The sequence below is a fragment of the Lissotriton helveticus genome, chromosome 5_1, assembly GCF_964261635.1.
Source record: "Lissotriton helveticus chromosome 5_1, aLisHel1.1, whole genome shotgun sequence".
NCBI classification, from domain to species: domain Eukaryota; kingdom Metazoa; phylum Chordata; class Amphibia; order Caudata; family Salamandridae; genus Lissotriton; species Lissotriton helveticus.
This window is the reverse complement of record NC_136065.1, coordinates 594,651,887-594,670,377: the sequence shown is the minus strand read 5'-3', so window position 1 is coordinate 594,670,377 and position 18,491 is coordinate 594,651,887. Positions and strand designations below refer to the sequence as shown.

The 18,491-nt window shown below is 41.9% G+C and overlaps 1 protein-coding gene across 2 annotated transcripts in view; it reads left to right on the top strand.

Annotated features, from left to right (window-relative positions):
* Positions 1 to 18,491, top strand: part of ANXA11 (annexin A11) — a 132,063-nt gene that overhangs the window by 16,065 nt on the left and 97,507 nt on the right. Inside the window, exon 1 of one of the 2 annotated variants that reach the window (XM_078642950.1) lies at positions 14,304 to 14,430. The exons of the other annotated variant lie outside the window; for it this stretch is intronic. The gene's annotated coding sequence lies outside the window, so the exon portion shown is untranslated. Of the gene's footprint in view, positions 1 to 14,303; positions 14,431 to 18,491 lie in introns of those variants that run through there. 2 annotated transcript variants of the gene reach the window in all.

The following is an 18,491-nucleotide window of genomic DNA, read 5'->3' as shown; positions in this document are numbered from 1 at the left end:
AAAAACATTTAGCAGAGACACACCAATCTATAATGAAGTACCAAATGATAATGCAAGAAACAGTAATCCTGAACCAATTGGAACAATTGACAGAACTGCATCCGGCTACTTCATAAACTTAGATGATTCCTCTGAAGGCTTCAGTGAATCAAAGACACAGCCATCATCAAAAACCTTTAAAGATAAAGCTAAAGAACTTTTGAAACAACTGAAAGAAACATATCTGATTTCTCCATGGCTTGAATTTTGGGTGGGTTTTGGTGCATTTATCCTCATACTTTGGCTCATCATGATACTAACATTGGGACGCTTCATTGAGGGAAAATATGCTAAAATGGACACAGCAAGTCAGAAAATCAACTTGATCCTCAAACCACACACATCTTCACACGTCGAGAAAAGAGAACTTTCTTCAGCCAACTTCACAGCCAATCCTATACCGGGTGGGGTAGCATGGGACAACACTGACTACGAAATATATGGTCCGGTTGAAATCCTGAAATATCCACACCAAATTAAGATCTCTTTGAGTGACTTTGTAAAACCAAGCTCATTTGCTGATGATTGGGACTTCGAAAGCATTAATAATATGATGTCTGACTTAGTAATGTCTGCTAAATTTACCAAACATGATTATTTGCAGGGTTCTACAAATTATGATAGTATGTACTGTTATAACCACTATGGCAACCATTTTTTTGCACAGATCTGCACAACCTAGAAATGTTTTAAATTATAATCAATGGGAACATTGTGCAACCCCTCCAAAAGGAAGCTCAAGAACCGTTTACGACAAATATTCATATTTTTCAGGTTTTAACATAAGTAATGCTGAAACTTTTTATTTCAAATTGTCAAATAAGACCGGGATGAAGACCATGATAACAAACACGAAATTGATATATTCAGACTCATTCTTTGAACAAATGAATACTTTTGGTTTTGATTATTGGGACAAAAATGTTGAATTGAAAATTGTTTGGGGCACAAAAGAATGGCAAGTACAGGGTATAGAATCTTTGTTTAGAGCCTGCATGATCCCAGAACAAATTATATTTTTAAATGACACTGTTCAACAAACCACCTGTCTTGGCCTAGCCAAAATTAAAGACTTAAATAAACCGTCTATTCCAAAGCCAACAATGTTCAGCAATAGCTCCACAGAAGAAGAGATAGACGTAAATTATGTATTAAACCAAAACAGAACACATCCAGATTGGAAACAGTGGTTGATCTGGCCCACAGATACTAATAACTGTCAAGACAGATTCCTGAACAAAACACAGGGGTTCAAAATGACAAGGCCAGACCCTAGATATCCTCAAAGACATCACCCAGGGATAATAACCACCTACAGTGTGGGCAAATTATGCCTTCAATGGCTACAAACTTCCACACTGGCAGAAATTAAGCAACACCTAACTTTACTTACTGATGGTGCTGACTTGCGTGATTTCACTATGGGACCACGCAAACAGCGTCAAAAGCGATTCATAGCAGCCTCTGTATATGCAGCATACAATGAGGCCTGGAAGGTTACTCAAATTGAAACAGCAGAGAGAATACGGGAAATTGACCGTATTAATTTGGAAAAATCACTTTCTGTAGTGGACAATGGGTTAATGACTCTGTCCTCCAGAATTTTTTCTTTGGACAGCATTGTGTCTTCAGCAATCGACATATTATCGCAAGACTTACTGTTATTACAACACGGTCAGTCCCAATTGCGTTCTATTGTACAGCTTGGCTGGACGTTACAAAATCTGCGTTCAGGCTATGTGCCTTGGCGTTTAATCAACACAACGTCACTATTCTATATCTTTAACCTTACTGATAGACAAATCAGTATGGCCCAAAAGGGAGCTGATTATACAATCCTGAGCATTGAGAAACTTGAGAGATTACCAGTGACAATGTCAGAACGACCTGTCAGTGAATGGATAATACAGGGGATAATAAATATTCCAATATCAACCTTCAGGTTTCAATACTGCCAAAAATATATACAGGCTGGCATGTACGAAAAATTGGGAAAAGGGTACATAAAAACAACATGGAACCTGCCCTATTCACATGCATGTGTCAGTAATAAAGGACAGAAAGTGTTTCTTAGTGGCAGTAATTGTGCAATGTCACTAAGCGGTACACTTCTGTGTAACGGAATTAGTTTGCATGGAGCCTGTGAAGGGAACTCAAATAACCTTTCATGTCACCAGCAAGGCGCACCTGCAACAGATTGAACCATTCTTTCAAAGACTCTATAATGGGAGTTACATTCTAATTGTAGATCGCAGATGTTGTAGTCTTATGCCCGGGACTCCTTATCTCGTAACTACGACTGCGAAGGTCAAGTGCTGTGGACACTCATTGTTCCCCAGCTCCTTTCCAGACAGGGAGGCAAGGGCATGGCCCAACTTGAAAATTACTTCTATTCGAATAGATACTTTAAGCAGAATGAAAACAGTGCTTCTTCAGACGCTGACCAGGCTCACGTCATCAAAAGAAACGTATGATCTACAAGTCGCAAGGACGACTGCAGAGATACATTCATTATCAACTAATTCCCCCATACATTTCGCAGAAATCCTGAATGAAATCTTAAATATTTCTGATACCAGTGGGGTCTCACAAGTATTTAAGACAGTATTTTCGATGGCATTAACACCATTCAAAGCCATACTGGGTATTTTTCCAGACTTCGTCCATTCGATTTTTGGCGGACTTCCCCTCATTTTAGGACTGATTGCAGGAATCCTATTCCTAGTCCTTATTTTTCGTTATGGCAAACCATGTCACAGAAAAAACACCTGCGACAAGGGAAGAAACAATCCTAGCCATTGGATACCGGGACCGGATATCAAAAATCCTGGGACTATCCCGGCTTAGAGACCTGAACATGACTTGGTTTCTATCATTTCGACCTATGTGGCAACGATGTGTTTTACCCGTATTAAGGTGTCTGCTATGCGGAGAAGAATGCGTGTTAGACACCTGTCTGACGCTACAATCGGATGCGCCTATGGATGCAGAAGCATTGTTGAGTCCAATCAAGGCTCACGCTTTGTGCTGCCCTCAAAGGCTACCAATCCTGATGACTGCATTCGTGGAAGCTTCACCACTACGATTAAGGGGTAGTGAAGTACAAGATGAAAGCAGCATCGATCAGGTACGACCTTCTGTCAGCAATCCAAATCAGAATGTCAATGGAGACAATCATGCGCATGAATGCATGGTTACACCTATTTCCGAGTTAGTGGAACTCTCCCAGGAAGCTGTTGACAACTTTTTCGAAAGCCTAAATGATATGATGTTCTCACCAGAACAGAAATAGCGACTTTTGAGCAAGCTCGTACACGGCGTTCCCTGAATTTGGCCTTCAACTTTAATAATAAAGTCACATGAACAATTTTCCCTCCAGTTCACGGACAGCAATTTTTTCAGCAGCCCCAAAATATTTTTGCATATTTTTCGGGACACTATCTTCTGCTTAAAGTAAAAACTATTCTTGGAGAACTAAGATTTCTAAACTTAAATAGCTTATAGACTTATAGCTTATAGACTTTAGCTGCCCGCTGGCATGTTCATGAATGTTTTATTCTGTGATGAAATGGTCTCGAACTTTTTTCTGTATTAAGAGCCATTTCATGTGTAAATTCTCATATACCGAATAGCAATAATGTATACCAATGCGTGATTACTTTAGCATTATTCTACAGCTTGAGTGCATACAATACATATGACTGCAATTTTTCCGTATATTTGTAAATTTCAAAATGCATTTATGTATTTTGGGGTGGTAAGGTATACACACTACTCTATAGTATGTTGTACTATGTTTTACTATGCATAGATTAGTAAATATGACCATAGTTAGCGTGGAGTGGGTGTGATGTATTCCTATAGGTTCTGAATCGATCCCCCTATTCCTGACCCTATTCTGGTTAACAAACCAACAAGTTAACTAACAGTCAGCCCATGAGGCAGCAAACCCCCATGATGCAGATACCGTTATCTGACGAAGCCACACTACGGCACAGGAACGTGTTATCTGATTAGGTCATAACGCTTGCGATCTAATTAGACAAGCGATATTCCTCCAGCCCCTGATAAGGCATACGGAGTTCTCAAAACAAATCAAACCTATGACAACCTGGAAAAACCCTACGGCCATTGTTTTGATTTCATCGAGAACTTCAGCAAAAGAATGTGCTAACGACCTGGTCGTATGACATCCTTATTGACGTATCTATGTCCATCCTTACGTCAATCTCGGCACCTTAAAGGTATAAATATTACCGATATTGCCCTATGCAAACACACGCGGTGGTGACGAGACGGAGCAGCCAGACTTGCCGAAGCCCAGAGCAGACCCCGCTGGCGCAGCCCCGCCTTCCTGACGCGCTGAGAACGAGACGCGCTGCTTTCTCCTGCCGAGAAATCCAGCACCGGCGTTTCCGGGTAGCCCTCGCAGGCAGCCTGGAATATCGAGAGCAGAGAAGAGAGATACCATCTCTCATTCATCCTAACTTCCAGGTACAGAACTGAATAACCCCTCACAGAGAATTCTTTAGTCAGTCACTTGGCAAAAACAAACTTAACTTAAACTGTAACTTTCTATTCCCGCCCACGTATTAGACTTAGGTCAGGTACACGGGGTAGGCGTATTTAGAAACACCAGTTGAGTACGTTTAGTCAAATGTATATGTGTATGTGATATATTTTATTCATTTTAAACCTTCATATGGCTTAGAAACCATATCAATGTTTTTACAGTATTATTTTATACTTCTGCTTCTAATGTATGCACTTTACTTAACTATAAGTATTGCAATAATATCGATCCATTTCTCTTGTACGAGAAAAGAGACTGATCAATAAATAACATCTTTTATTGAACACGCCCGTCTCTTCCTTTTCTCTACAATCTGATGAGACTGAGAATGCACGTACTGACTGAGTAAAATAAATTGCCTTTTGTTCACACGACTCTCGAGATACACTCTTGATTAGGGGAGAGCAAAGTTGTCATGTTCTATGGTTGTCAGAAACTAAATCCCTTCTTGTCTAATCAGGGAAGTTAATTCCTTCCTGAACATTCGAGAAAGTTTCTAGTGAACTCTGAGCTAGCTGGCAAACCCAAAACTTTAAGTCTAATATCGACAGTAGTAGACCTAGTTAACGTCTGGTCTAGGCCTATACTATTGAAGGTATTATTCCAATGCGCAGAGCCTATTGGGATAATAGGAACTACACTACAGTTCCATGTGACCAAACACATAATGGAAACCTTTCTTTGTGACTAACAATGGCTATTGACACATAGGAATTAGGTTTCCCTAGTCATTATTTCCATTAGTTTACTTCTTGTCGTCATCTGTTTGTTTTGTAGGGATTACCGTTTGCATTCCATTTTTTTTCTGTTTCTCTTGTTGCTGTTTTATTCTGGTTTTGTGTCATGTGAGTTGCTTTGCAGAGAGCATGACGCCCAGCCCAGTTCGCCCTCCGGTTGGGTGACTTGGCAGTGTAGTGGAAGTTAACTGGATTAATGCAGCCGTTAACATAAAACTGGAGTTTGGGAGGGGCTTGGAACACATGTGTAGGAAGTTTCCATGCGTCACTGGGGAATCCCAGTGAGTGGTGCGCTTTCCAATACGAACCTATTTCAAGAAGGGGTTTAATTTGTTTAGGAGCCGACAGTAGCTGTGCCCTGTGTATATATAAATCTTTTTCAATAAAAAATTACTGAAATAAGATCTCGATCACTGGGATGAATGACCTGATAGCGTTCAGTTCCTTGCGTTTTAGCATCACATGGCAGTCTGAAAATAGAATTCATAGTCAGTGTTGCAGAATTGTGCAATTTAATGTTTTTACGTCTTACCAACAGACAGCTGCAGTTATTCATCAGACCTGTCATTTTACCAGTACTAAACTGCACACAGTACAGAGTGTGTGCTTTTGTTCGGCCTCACACAGCCATTGACTGTTGACTTTTTTCTGTTAAAGTTTAGCCGGTGGTGAGATAGTCATGGCAATGTAAGGATGTGTTTGACATTATGTTCCGACGGGGTGTTGTGATAGGTTGGGGTTATAGGAGGATTCTCTTCCCTGTGCAACAGTTCATTCTGCTCCTCTTCACAGCTCGGTGCCCTGTTGTGCAGGATGTGGCCCAATCTCAGCCATTTTAGATTCTGAATTTGCCAGGGTTTGTTGAATTGTGTCGCAAGCAAGGTCGTGTGTAGTGTTTTTTAAAATTTTTATCATACAGTCAAAGGGACCTAGATATTGCTTCACACAGTACCACGGCCATTTCGCAAAAGTTCATCTCTTTTTCCGGAGTACACAACAGCCCGACACCGGTATCGGCCTTATGAACAAAATCTACAGGCATTGGCAAAACCAAAACTTTGCGCAGACAAGACTTGGCAAAGGTCTGTTGACTCTGCCAATGTTTCTTTCAGCTTTTTATGTCCTTTATTGTTATCTTACCTTGTCGGTCTAGAGTAGACTGTGGCCAAAAATAGCATGCACGGTTGGAGAACAGCACTGTGCCATTAACATCTCTGTACTTTAGTAGCCGTCGTTTTTACAGTTAAATGACTATTGACAGTTAGTTGTACCAGAGTTATTCTTGCCGTAAACAATATTGATGCCCTCATTGTGATCAGTTAATCAGTATATGTAGTGTCCCTTTCTGTCCAAGGCTGGAGATATTTTCTTACTCCGAGGTTGGAATTGGAGTAACAGCTAATTGCCTACCTCACAATATACATTTTTACACACGCGGGCATTACCTGGTGACATTTTTCACATGGCAAACCTCAGAAGTGCATTAGTACTGCACATCTCCCAATACTGGGATGAGGCACAAACCGTTTGGTCCTGGTCGCAATATTTCTTTACATATCAAAATTAGGGTCTATCCATATTATTGATTTAGAACAATAACACCACCAGCAGTCCGTGTCAAATTCTATCGTGGCTAAATCAGTTTTATATGTTCTTTTTATTAAAGTATGTGGTACCCTCAATTGTCTGTCTTTAGACAGATGGTAAAATGTTCAACAAACTGACTCTAGTCTCTAATGGGTGTGGGTTTTCTTTCTCACTTTCTTTCTCGCCATTAATGTAATTGTTGATGGTCTTAAATTCACATGCACCCTGGCTAGTCCTTTAAGTGGAAAAGGGTGATTGCTCTGTATTTTACCACTCTACATGCACTCCTAATGTTGTTTTCTGAAGTGGGTGTAGGCAAAATCTTTTTGCTGTTAGGCAACTTGTTTTGGTGAAGGACGGTTATCCGTGCTGTTTGCCTCGCAGGGGGGGGGGGGGGAATACATTAATCCTAACATTTGTATGCAGTAACCTACTTTTGTTCACTACGGCACAGAAAATGATTAAAAAAGGGAAAATCCGTGGTTGGGATGTAGCAGGCATCCTGAATTTTCGCAACAGATTTTAACGGAATAATTTGCTCTATATTGAAAATGCACCAGCTGTGATTGGGATCTGCACCAGACACTGCTGCACAGCCAATTAATAAGATCAGTGTTCTGCCACTGCGGTTAGTGTGGGTTTCCAAAACACACCATGGTTTTCCTTTGATCGACCCTCACAAACCTACCTTCACTGTCCTTGCTTTAACCACATCGACGCTGATGACGAGCTCAGCTCGTCATGAGGTACACCTCTCGTACGCTCATGACGAGCTGAGCTCGCCATGAACCGCGGGATTCTCAAATCTTCAGCGCACAGCGGGAAAATGCGCCGCACCGATGCGGTTAAGAGCGTCTTCTGTGGCTTTCAATGGTCTTTTAGCTTCAGGCCTAGATTTGTGAGGCACACCAGGTGTCTTGAATAGCCGAAGATCGGCTTGGTCACCACCCTCTAGTGTTCAAATGGCTTAGTTGACTTTGAAGCACCAACTGATGGGTGAGGGCCAAGAGCCCTACAAAGCGTGAAAGGGTTTTCAGCTTTCTAAAGCCATGGAGGTATGTCGGACTATAGACTACAGAAGTACCGTGCTACAAGATTATTTTAGCGGACATGTTGACAACCAAAATACTGGGGAAGGAAGTTTCGATTTATTATTCTTAACTCCACATCTAGCTATCGTGAAAATTGATTGATCATCAAGGTATTTGTAAAAGTGTAGGAAATCTATATACACCGGTTTCCTCTGTATTTTGATCGTTGAGATTTTTGCTATAATGGTCTTGTAGCACGATATTTAAAACTCTATATTCGGCATCATAACAATAGTGAGTAGAGGCTTGATCATTTTGAACATTGTGCAACTTGTTCTGTTGCTGACTTAAAGTGCTGATGGGGACAAGCAAGTCTGTGTGTATGTATATAATGTATAATATATATTTTGTGTGTACTGTGAGTGATGTAGCGGTGGTTAGTGAGGCATGGAAGAATATTATGTAGCATTCAAGTTGTTTAGCCTCTTTACATTGCGCGTTGGGTAAGTTACAAGATGCTCCTCATATATTTAATTTCAAGAAGGATTTTCATTTCAAGCTAAAGATATTTTCTTGTTAAAAATACAGTCTCAAACCCACTGCCTGCCCATTCTTATCTCATTTTATGAGGTGGTAAAAGACTAGCGGATTTGAAGATGTGTTTTTAAACCTGGAGCGAATTTTCTGGTTTAAAAAAATAAATAAATAAATCCTTGTTGAAATAGACTTTTTTGGGGTGTTTTTTGTAAGTGCCGTCTCTTGTCCTCCGGCATTTCCCTTCCCTTCAGAAGTGGCTAAAATGTATTTTAGTGACCGATTTCCCCCTTTAAATGTTCGATTGTGGACTAAAGAGACCTTTGGCATCTGCTCAGGAAATTTTGGAAACTGCTGTAGCTCTGGTAGTGGAGGCTTGCTAGGTAAGAAAATAGGTGTTTTGGTACTGCAAAGCCAACATGTTATGAAGGATTGATCTGGAAAACCCCTACATGATTCAGTATTTTTCACCTTGGAAGCCACTCTTCAGATAATGCACAAACTCTGATACAACACCATTTGTGCCACATTCTTTCGGATGTTGCTGATCTGGAGTAGCCATGGAAGTGGTGCATGATTGCAGTGAGTAGCCGATGGGGAAAGGGGCGGGTTGTTCTCGCTTGCAGTAGAGCCAATGGCACCATGCCACACCAGTACCGATGCGCTGTCGCCTTTGTGGATGTTCAGAATGGCTACTTCTCCCTCAGTTCTTTTATTAACCCGATGTATACACAGTCCCTTCTTGACTTTGGGCTCCTTTTCCTATTCTAAGCTTCTGTTCTATGTTAAATTGTGTGCAACACTATCTGTCTTTTACCAGGTTCTTGGTCTACTTGGCTGTCTCTGATTGCAGAGCTACATGGATGGACTGTGTGACCGCCAGGCATTGTTAAGACCCCGCTGCTGACTGCAGTTTTAATGTGAATCAGCTGACCTGAATTGAGTAATCTCAAACTCTGTGAAAGGAAGAGCTTGCTGCTGCTTCATTGTGCGCACTTCCTAGAAAACGATTCGGTTTTCTGGACCAACCCAGTATTTTTTCTCCAGGGAAATGTACAGTCATGAAAACTGGACTTCTTAAAGCTCTGGGGCATAGTCTCTGCATCCTATATCCCTGCGATCAACATGACTTTCTTGATTGGAAAAAACACTTGAACTGGGTATTGCCCGATGAGTCCCTAAGAACCGTAAATGTAGCCCGATCAGACTCTTCGGGCAAAATTTGTGATTGAGCCAATTTATAGAAACAAATATATAGTGCCTTCTAATAAGGAGCTATGAGTGTTAGAATCTTGTTGCTAGGCACATTTGTTTTATGTATGCCCTCTTTAACTATGTAAAAAAATAAAATTTTATATCTATTAATGTATTTACTGTGTCTGGATTTCTGATGCCCACCACCAAAAGTAAGCTTGACTATCTCCAACAGTTGGATAACCGAATGACTCCGAGGTAACTACTCCGCTATGGCGGAGGATCCTCGTCTACTCCCAAACCTCATGAATGGAAAAACAAAATTACACTTCATTTTCCTTTCCTGCGGAGTCTTGGGGTGCGCCTGGTGGTGATTGGCACTGAAGGGAGTAGTAGTAGTGCTCTCCCATCCCTGCACTTGATGGTTTAGCCGGCCGTCTCAGGCCGGCCAAACCATCAGGCGCAGTGAAAGCTCTAACCGAGCAACGCAGCTGGGTTGAACAGAGCAGGCACAGACTCAGTCTATCCTGGAGTGCAAATAGAGGGTGCTCAGGCCAATCCTGAAGCTACTCTCATGAGCGAGAGCAACCTCCAAATTAGCCGCAGGGCATTCTGGGAGCCTTGCCTTCCTGAAGAGGAGCAGAAGAGTGCAATGGGACGGCTGCAGGTAAGTTAAAAAAAAATGATCTCCTGCGACCCTAGTGCACCCGCCCCTCTGCTCCTCCAGCATACCTTCCACTCCTGAAATTACTCCCATTAGAGTGCAACAGTTTTGTGGCCTGGGGCTCCAGTGGTAAACTTTTGTACACACATAAGCTACTGCCCACTTACTGCTGACTGCCTCAGGGCCCAATAATTCACATCACTGTGGAACAGCCCTCATCCCCATCGTCAAGAATGATCATTATCTGCAGGGCAGAACTAAGCCTCCCCTTTTTTTTTTTTTTGTTGTTAATGCAAGGCACTTTAACTATTCGAAATAAGTTGCGTGCCTTTTTCCTCTGCCAGATGTTTAGTCCAGAATTGCAATAACCCCCTCAAATTCTGGGATATACGTTCCAATACTGATCGATTGGCCTTTGTCAGAACTGTCGGGGGAAGGGGTCCGTCACAGGACAAGAAGGGGTTAATGGTAGGGGTGGGCGGAATTTGCTTAACTGAAATCTCCGAACACGCAGAAATTCTGCGAACAGGCGAAATTGCTTGTTCGCGATGCTTTTTTTCTGTTCGCGATGGCTGTTTGCATGCTCGGGGGGGAAATATTTTGCGAACACGCATGTTGTTGAGAATGCGAACAAGCAGAAAATTTCGTGAAGTCACGGAACGCATAATTTTGGGCAATTTCGCATTCTCCGCAGCGCGAAATTACCCACATTCCGCGAGCGGAACAGAATTTACTGCCCAGGCCTAGTTAATGGACCACAACCGAGGTGGTTGAGACCATATACTGATGATGTTATGAGGCCTGACCTACTCTGATTACTGAAAACTAAGAATTCTCTTTCAGTACCCAAGTCTCAAAAAATTTGGTGAGCTGTCTTCGGCTTCTCGGAGGAAGTGTGCTTACTCGGAACTCAACATTCACTGAGTAGAACTCAGTGACTTTCCAGCATAGTATTTTACATTTATTTTCAAGCAAAACTATGTGATTGCTTCAACTATGTAAGACAACACAAATAGGTTATGCAAAAGAACACTGACTTCTGATGAGATGCTACAGGTAAAGCAATAGCAATCTTTGAAGGCAAATCACAGGTTCAGGTTGACGGTGGTTAGACTTGGAACTGTTTGAGGAAGTATCAGGCTTTCTTTTATAGTCCTTTCCCAGACCACTTAAGTTGAGACCATTTTCACTCTTCTAGAACCATTAAAAACGTTTGGTTTAGTTGATGTATCCTTGGTGTCCAGGGAACACACGACGAGGAGTGTCTCCATTGAGAACACAGAAAACAAGGGAACAATGAGGAGTTAAGTCCTTGCAACTTACAGCTTTCAGTCTGTCAGAGTGGCACGTCAGGGAGAGATTAAAGGCAGGCCCTGGCAAAATTGCCTCACCCTTCACTTACAAAGGAGTCCACCCTCCCACACCCCCCATGAACTCAATCAATTTTCTAAGAAACTTGCAACGCCCTACTTTGCTTACGTTTACATAAAACCTTAGTTCGTGCTTATTCAATCCTTCATATTTGTTTTTTTTTTTGGGGGGGGGGGGTTGTTATGCAGAGGATACCCAATGGGAGGCAGAATATAGCTGGTTCAGGAAAAATATAGAATCTACCTGTGTGGCATTGCCAAATTGGTGACACATATGGGTGACACATAATGAGTTTGTTATATTTTAAATAAAACATTTTCCAGTGGTAGGTGGCAAAATTGTTATTTAGTCTAATTAGATAATAGTGGTAGCGCAATATTAAGGGTTGCCACTTTCTTGGTGGATACAGTAACCCAAAATGTTTGCTTTCTTTTGGGCTCGAAGTTAACTTAAACTCGCATTAATAAAACCCTAACTATCTTGAAAGTGTCCTGGAAGATATTTCCAAGGCTCCCAATGGACTGCTGCGAATGTATTATCATATATATTAACAGCAGAAATGTCATAAAGTTTTTTGTCGGACTTTTGAGGTAGGATCGGCCAACTTCATTGAAGTTCTCAGGAGCCTGAAAAAGTCGAGCTCGCACAGCATTATCAGTCCTTACAGTGAAAGCCTTGACTTCCTTTGCAGATTGGAGCACATAGAAATGATTTTACATTTAGTAAGCTATTGAAAATGTGTTTATTCTGGTACACTGCCTGCATTCATGGATTGCTGTGACTTTAGTATTAGTTGTCCTACCTAGCTTGTCCCTCAGCGCGGAAATACCCCTTGTAATCACAGCCCACACTCTATAAATGTATAAAGTAACAAATCTCATTTAGATTTCACCTAGAGTCATAATGAACCACTAAACACTCTCCTTTTGTAATGATGCCACAATTCGTAATGTCTACCAATTCTTTGTTCCCAGACTTCTTTAAATCTGCTTTTAGTGCAATATCCAAAACGCACGGCTTCTTCTAAGTGTGAGACAGTTGTGACTTGCACTGCAGCCTCTGCATTGCCTGATTGGTATGTTGTACTGATGGCAGTTAATGCACTGTGAAGTACAACTAAATATAGCCACCGCGATTGGTGTTCTTTATATTGCATCATTCTACTTGTAGAGGGGTGCACAGGGCAGTGCGACTGGGCACTGACCTGGAAGGGGGTCACCGACCTTGGGCAGGAGGGCACTGCCTTTAGCAGTAAGGTACGATTTAAAGCACCTGCAACAGAGTTCTTTATGCCCAGCTTTTCAGACAGCAATAAAAATGTCAAAATAACTCTTGTGATTTATGTTCCTGCTAGGGAGAGAGGTCAGAGTTTTGTCTAGTGGCAGTCTTACACCTTATACTACCTTGAAAAGAAGCATTTTGCAAAAATAAGTCACTTATATTAGCACAGAGGGTTAATATGCCCACAGATCGTTATTTTATGTGGATATCCACCTTTACCTGCGCTTTAATAGAAATAAAAGGCATCTGAGAGAGGGGCTATGGAGAGATGAGGGGATTTTTTTGCAGGCTGGTAGGGAGGGAATCCGAGGAGGTGGTCATGGGGGGAGAGAGACAAAAGATTGTCGCACTCGTACTGGGCGCCACCCGCGCTAAAGACTGCCCTGGAGGCGCACGTGGTTAGCAGGTCCTTCTAGCACGCTACACTGTCCCCCATTACAAGGCCTAGTTGCACCCTCTGCAAGCCCCACATTAGCATTTTCGGTTCGCTTGTTGCCTCAACGGTTGGTTCATCCCTGTTGAAGTCTTTAATGAAGACTATGTATATGTGGTAGACCTTTTGTACTCTCTACCATTCCTATGTGACTCTTTGAGTACATCCATTTGGATCCCTTCCCTATGTATATAGAGAACTCTACTCACTAGTATATGCAGTAGACCTTTGTACTCTCTACCATTCCTATGTGACGCCTAGAGTATATCCATTCATATCCCTTCCCTATGTATATAGAAATAACTATAATCACTAGTCTCTTTTTTTGTGTGACTTTACATCTTGTACATTTGCAATTTGTTTCTGTGTGTATCTTTTATGTAACACATGTAATCCTAAATCCTTATGTTTTGCAACTGGCTCTGAGTGGTTCCTATGTAAAGCGCTCTGACACCTTCGGGTAAAGTTCGCGCTATATAAAATCGCATTAAATAAAAAAATTTAAAAAAACTGTCCTATTCTCAGACGCCAACTGTGTAGCAGGAGGGTTAAAGGTGAGTTTTCATCTGAAATGAGGGGGGGTAGGTTAAACATTTGAGTACGCGTTTTATTTTAGGACTTCCAAGCCATTCCGATCCTCCCCAGTCCCGACAACAGCTGAGTCTGTGTGCTTTTTGAGTGTCATCGATTCCCGAGTGAGTAACTGCAGGGTGTGCGGCTTACTACTGACTGTTTACCCGCCTTCACTCGTCGCAGCCTTTGCACTCCTGCCGTGTAACAGCTGCCGCCCGGGGGCCCGCGAGGCGGGGGGCGGGGCTCGCGCCGCGCCCGCTCCGGGAATTCCAGTCACGCGAGTTTCACTGCAACGGAAAACTCGTTGGCGCGAGGGAGGGAAAAGGCGCCCTTTTGCATCACGGGCTTCCACGTGGGGGTGGGAGCCGTTTCCTGAAATTCGTGTTGTGGCTGCGCCCTGCCCGCAGGTTAGGGTAAGCTGAATGAATTGCTTTCTGTGTCGGCGGGCGGCGGTGAAGCAAAGCAACAGTCGGCCCTTGTAGCAAGCGTGCCCACCTGACCCGCATGTTCCACAGTCTCACCAGGCCTTCGCGAAAGAGCCTTGCATTTTGGTGCGCTCATCTGTCCAAAAACGACAGTTTTTTTTTGTCAAAGTACATAACTTCTTCAAGAGAAGCAAAGTAGTGTGTGGTGCCTTAAGCTTTTTTTTTTTTTTTTAACCTCTGTCCAGTGGTTTTATGGACAAGTTCAGGTGTTGTATTGTTTTATTTTATATATTTATTTTATTTATATATTTTGTCTAATCGTGTCAACTCCAAACACCTTGGTATTGTTGGACTGTTACCGATGTTGTAGTAACAGTAGTGAGAGAGACCTGTTACAACAGCTTCAGAGCGCTGCACAAAGCGTTTGTAACGTAATGGGTACACGAAGGATGATGGGGCTTTATGCCTTTGACATGACCACAGTGCTTATACATTTGGTATATACCACTGGGCTTTATGTAAACACTGTGTAGGGAATTTGTGTTTATCATACTGAGGCATACCACGCGCTCCCACCAAAGCAAACACTCTGGTTGCAGCAGGCGGGAGATTTTTGGTGAGGCACATATGGGGGAGATGCTGCTTGGAATCTGCCAGAAAGATAAGAATCCATCCAGTCGAAAAGGACACCACTTACCCCTATCTCCATTAGTCTTATTAGGTAAGATTTGATGAATGACTGTGTCAAAGGCAGCTGAACCAGGACTGCTACCCGAACACAATTTATCATCATTCTTATCTCGTCTGTTGCTACCACAAGTGCTGTCTCCATGCCATGGGCTGGTCTGAAACCCATTTGCTCTGGTCCTAATAAATCCTTATATTACTTAATCAAACAGCCACTCACCCGTACTGCCACGTACAAAGCCAGTCACCCACCCACCCAGCTATATATATATATAATATACACACACACTCAACATATACAAAACTCTAAAGGAGCGCTGGTCTCTTAATATATTGTGCAGCGGCTCTGGGGCACAGTTCCCAAGTTCTTGTTGTGGTAAGCCTTTGGAATGCAAGTTGGTATTCTAAATATAGTATCATAGTGCACTAACTTGGCCCCTAGTCTATTCTGAGGCTGTGATTTTAAATTTAAGCTCAGCAAGCAGATGGTTGTCCAGAATTCTACTTTTATCAAACAGCCACTTTCCAAAACCATCTGTTTTAAATACTTTTATTGTTTGGTGAAGTTTCGGTGGAGAGCAGCGGAGTCCTGTATGTATGTATGAAGGAAGCAATCCAAACAATACCAGACAAATTAGGTGGTCACAGCCCCCTCTGTGAAATCTGTCATGGTTTAATCTCCTAAATTACTCTTCACAGTAGTATTTGTATTATATTTACCATCTTACACTACGTGAGCCATCCCTTCTTTTATCTTTCTCTGTCCTTTTGGCAAAACAAAACATTTATAATTGGCCTTTTATAGGCAGATGGCTTACCAGGATCCATTCAACACACAGATAAGCGATGTGAGCCACATTTAAGTGTTTTTTTGCGGTCCTAAGTCGCAACGCGTTTTTATGTTGGCGTTTTTAAATATCTTAATCATGTTCCTAAACTGGTACTTTAGTGTGCCCTATATAAATGCTGTAGATAAGCCAAATGAATCTGGTGGTCGCTTTTAGTTGTATTTTGTGTGCATGCTTGCATTGTCAAGTCAGTTTCTTTCTCATCTTCTGTACTTCTTGAGGGTTCCTCTCCTTTAAACCCAATTTCTTTTCAAGCTGAAGGACCAGGTATATCATAAGTGTTAAGCGTTGGTCCATCAGGACTAGATTTACTTTGAATTTGCGTGAAAATCACTAGCCACGTAAATGACGCGCTGTTTGTTTTGTTGAATATAGCTAGATCCAAAGTGAATATCTTGAAAATCGGGTACGTAACCACCCCTCGTGGTCTGGTGTTGGACCCACCTGGTGCAGATGAAGAAGCACGAGTGATGGAGACCTATGCACAAAAAAACACACCCTGCCATTTGAAGCATCATCCAAATTTACTTTCCGTAACATCACTGTCGCCACAGTAAGATTGCACCATATCTTCCATAGGTTTCATATACTGTATTTGTCAATAGGGAGGAGTATGTTCCCGTCACAGCCTGCTATACCTAATTCTGATGGGTCCAGCAGCAAGAGTTTTCATGCCGATTGAAATTGGGACGTCCACGGACACTCCGCCTATTTCTAGTCGTTCACTCAGATGTTTTGGCTGCTGAAAGCACTGTAAGAGACTTGGAGAAAGTCGGGGGGAAAAAAGAGAAATTGTCTGATCAAGTGTACTTAGGTTTGCCATTCCCCGGATGATTCTCATCTCGTTGTTAATCCTCAGGGTCAAACTTTTAAGGGGCTGCTTTTCCCTTTCCCTCCTTGACCAATTTCCCCTGAAACCTGTAACTCTCTGCAACTTGTAATGAGGGCCTAAGCCTCCTTCCTGAAGGGCTTGCTTGCTCGGGGGGAGGGGGGGGGGGGCTGTGTAAGTGTCAGAGTGTGAGCAAAAAAAAGCATATACCATTTTAGATAGTTTCTCCAGTTGTGCCCTACTGTCACAAAACATAAGTTAATCCCAAACCTGCTGTGCCGATGTTTGGGGAAAATGTTGTGGTTGGCATATGAAAACCAGACAACGAATAATATACCTGGAATTAAGGAGTCGCATGAAGACAAAGTGATCTAGGCAAACCCATTATATACACATGCAGTTCAATACACATGTATGGTTTTTAATGCGTACAAACTAACATTTGAGGGAAATGTACTCTGCTCCTTGCAGGAGTCCTAGGCATATCCGTGTTATTAAATAACCAGTTTTCAAAAAGATGATTATCTGGGGGAAAAACAACATTTCCTTAAAACGGCATAGACTGCCTTGATGGAGTTTGGTTGAGTTAAAAAATATGCGGCAGTGCTGCTGGGCTAAAATTAGTTATTTTGTTTTTGTTTTGTCGTTTAATTACTGCCCATGTTTGGGAGCATTAAGATGAAGCTACTGGATTGTTTAGTTGTGTGAATGTTACCGCAAATAGTTCTGTGTTCAGTTTGCATTTGAACTTCAGGTGTGTGTCAAAAATATGCTTAAAAAATACACATCACCTAACTGTACGCTCTAGTGACATTCTTTGTTCGAATGACATTTTATGGCTTCTTCTGGCATATTTGAGTGGGAAAAAAAACTGAACATAAATTCAGCATTTCGGAAAAAGCTGTTCTACCTTGTATTGGGTTTGAAAGCTTGGAATCCGGTTTCCTCCATCCACCACTCTGTTTTATTAGGTGTTGTACTGTACACAGCCCACAACAGTTTTTGTTTAGAGTAAACATCAACATGTCTTTACGAAAACGCAACTGCAACAAACATTGCTAAAGACTCTGCTGGTTTTTTCTGCTCTTGGCAAATTACTAATATTTACAGTGAACATGGGGTGGGTTGGTGTTGCTGCCTTACGTACTTGGCTCTTTTGAAGCACCTTCCTTCACATCTGTATCGCAATTGTACTGTTAAAGTATAGTGTTCTGCCTCCTCCAAAGATTACTATGCATTGTAACATTAATATAAATTCTACAATGCTCATATATTCCCAGACCTCCTCCGTCTGTTCCTTATCTAATGTATACACCAGCTGCCATTAAGCGACGACTGTCTTATATTCTTAGAGGTTTAGTTTCCCCAATTAACCCTCTAACAAAGAGTGAGTCCATTGATTATGGAACAATTTTTGTACTTGGATTACTCTCATAGAGTTTTTAGGTGTTCTTAAATATCTAGCTTCTCGATTGCAGAGACCACAGAATATGTTGGTATATCTAGCTACTCAATTGCAGAGACCACTGAATGTGTTGATAAGCCCACTTTTGGCTTTACTCCAAAGAGATCCTGGCTCTCTGAAGCGTACTACTGGCTGCAGAAGAGGTATTCTACCCCCTCCAGAATAAAACCCCTCTAGTTTACTGCCCATCTAAATATCTAATCCGACAATGTACTTTTAA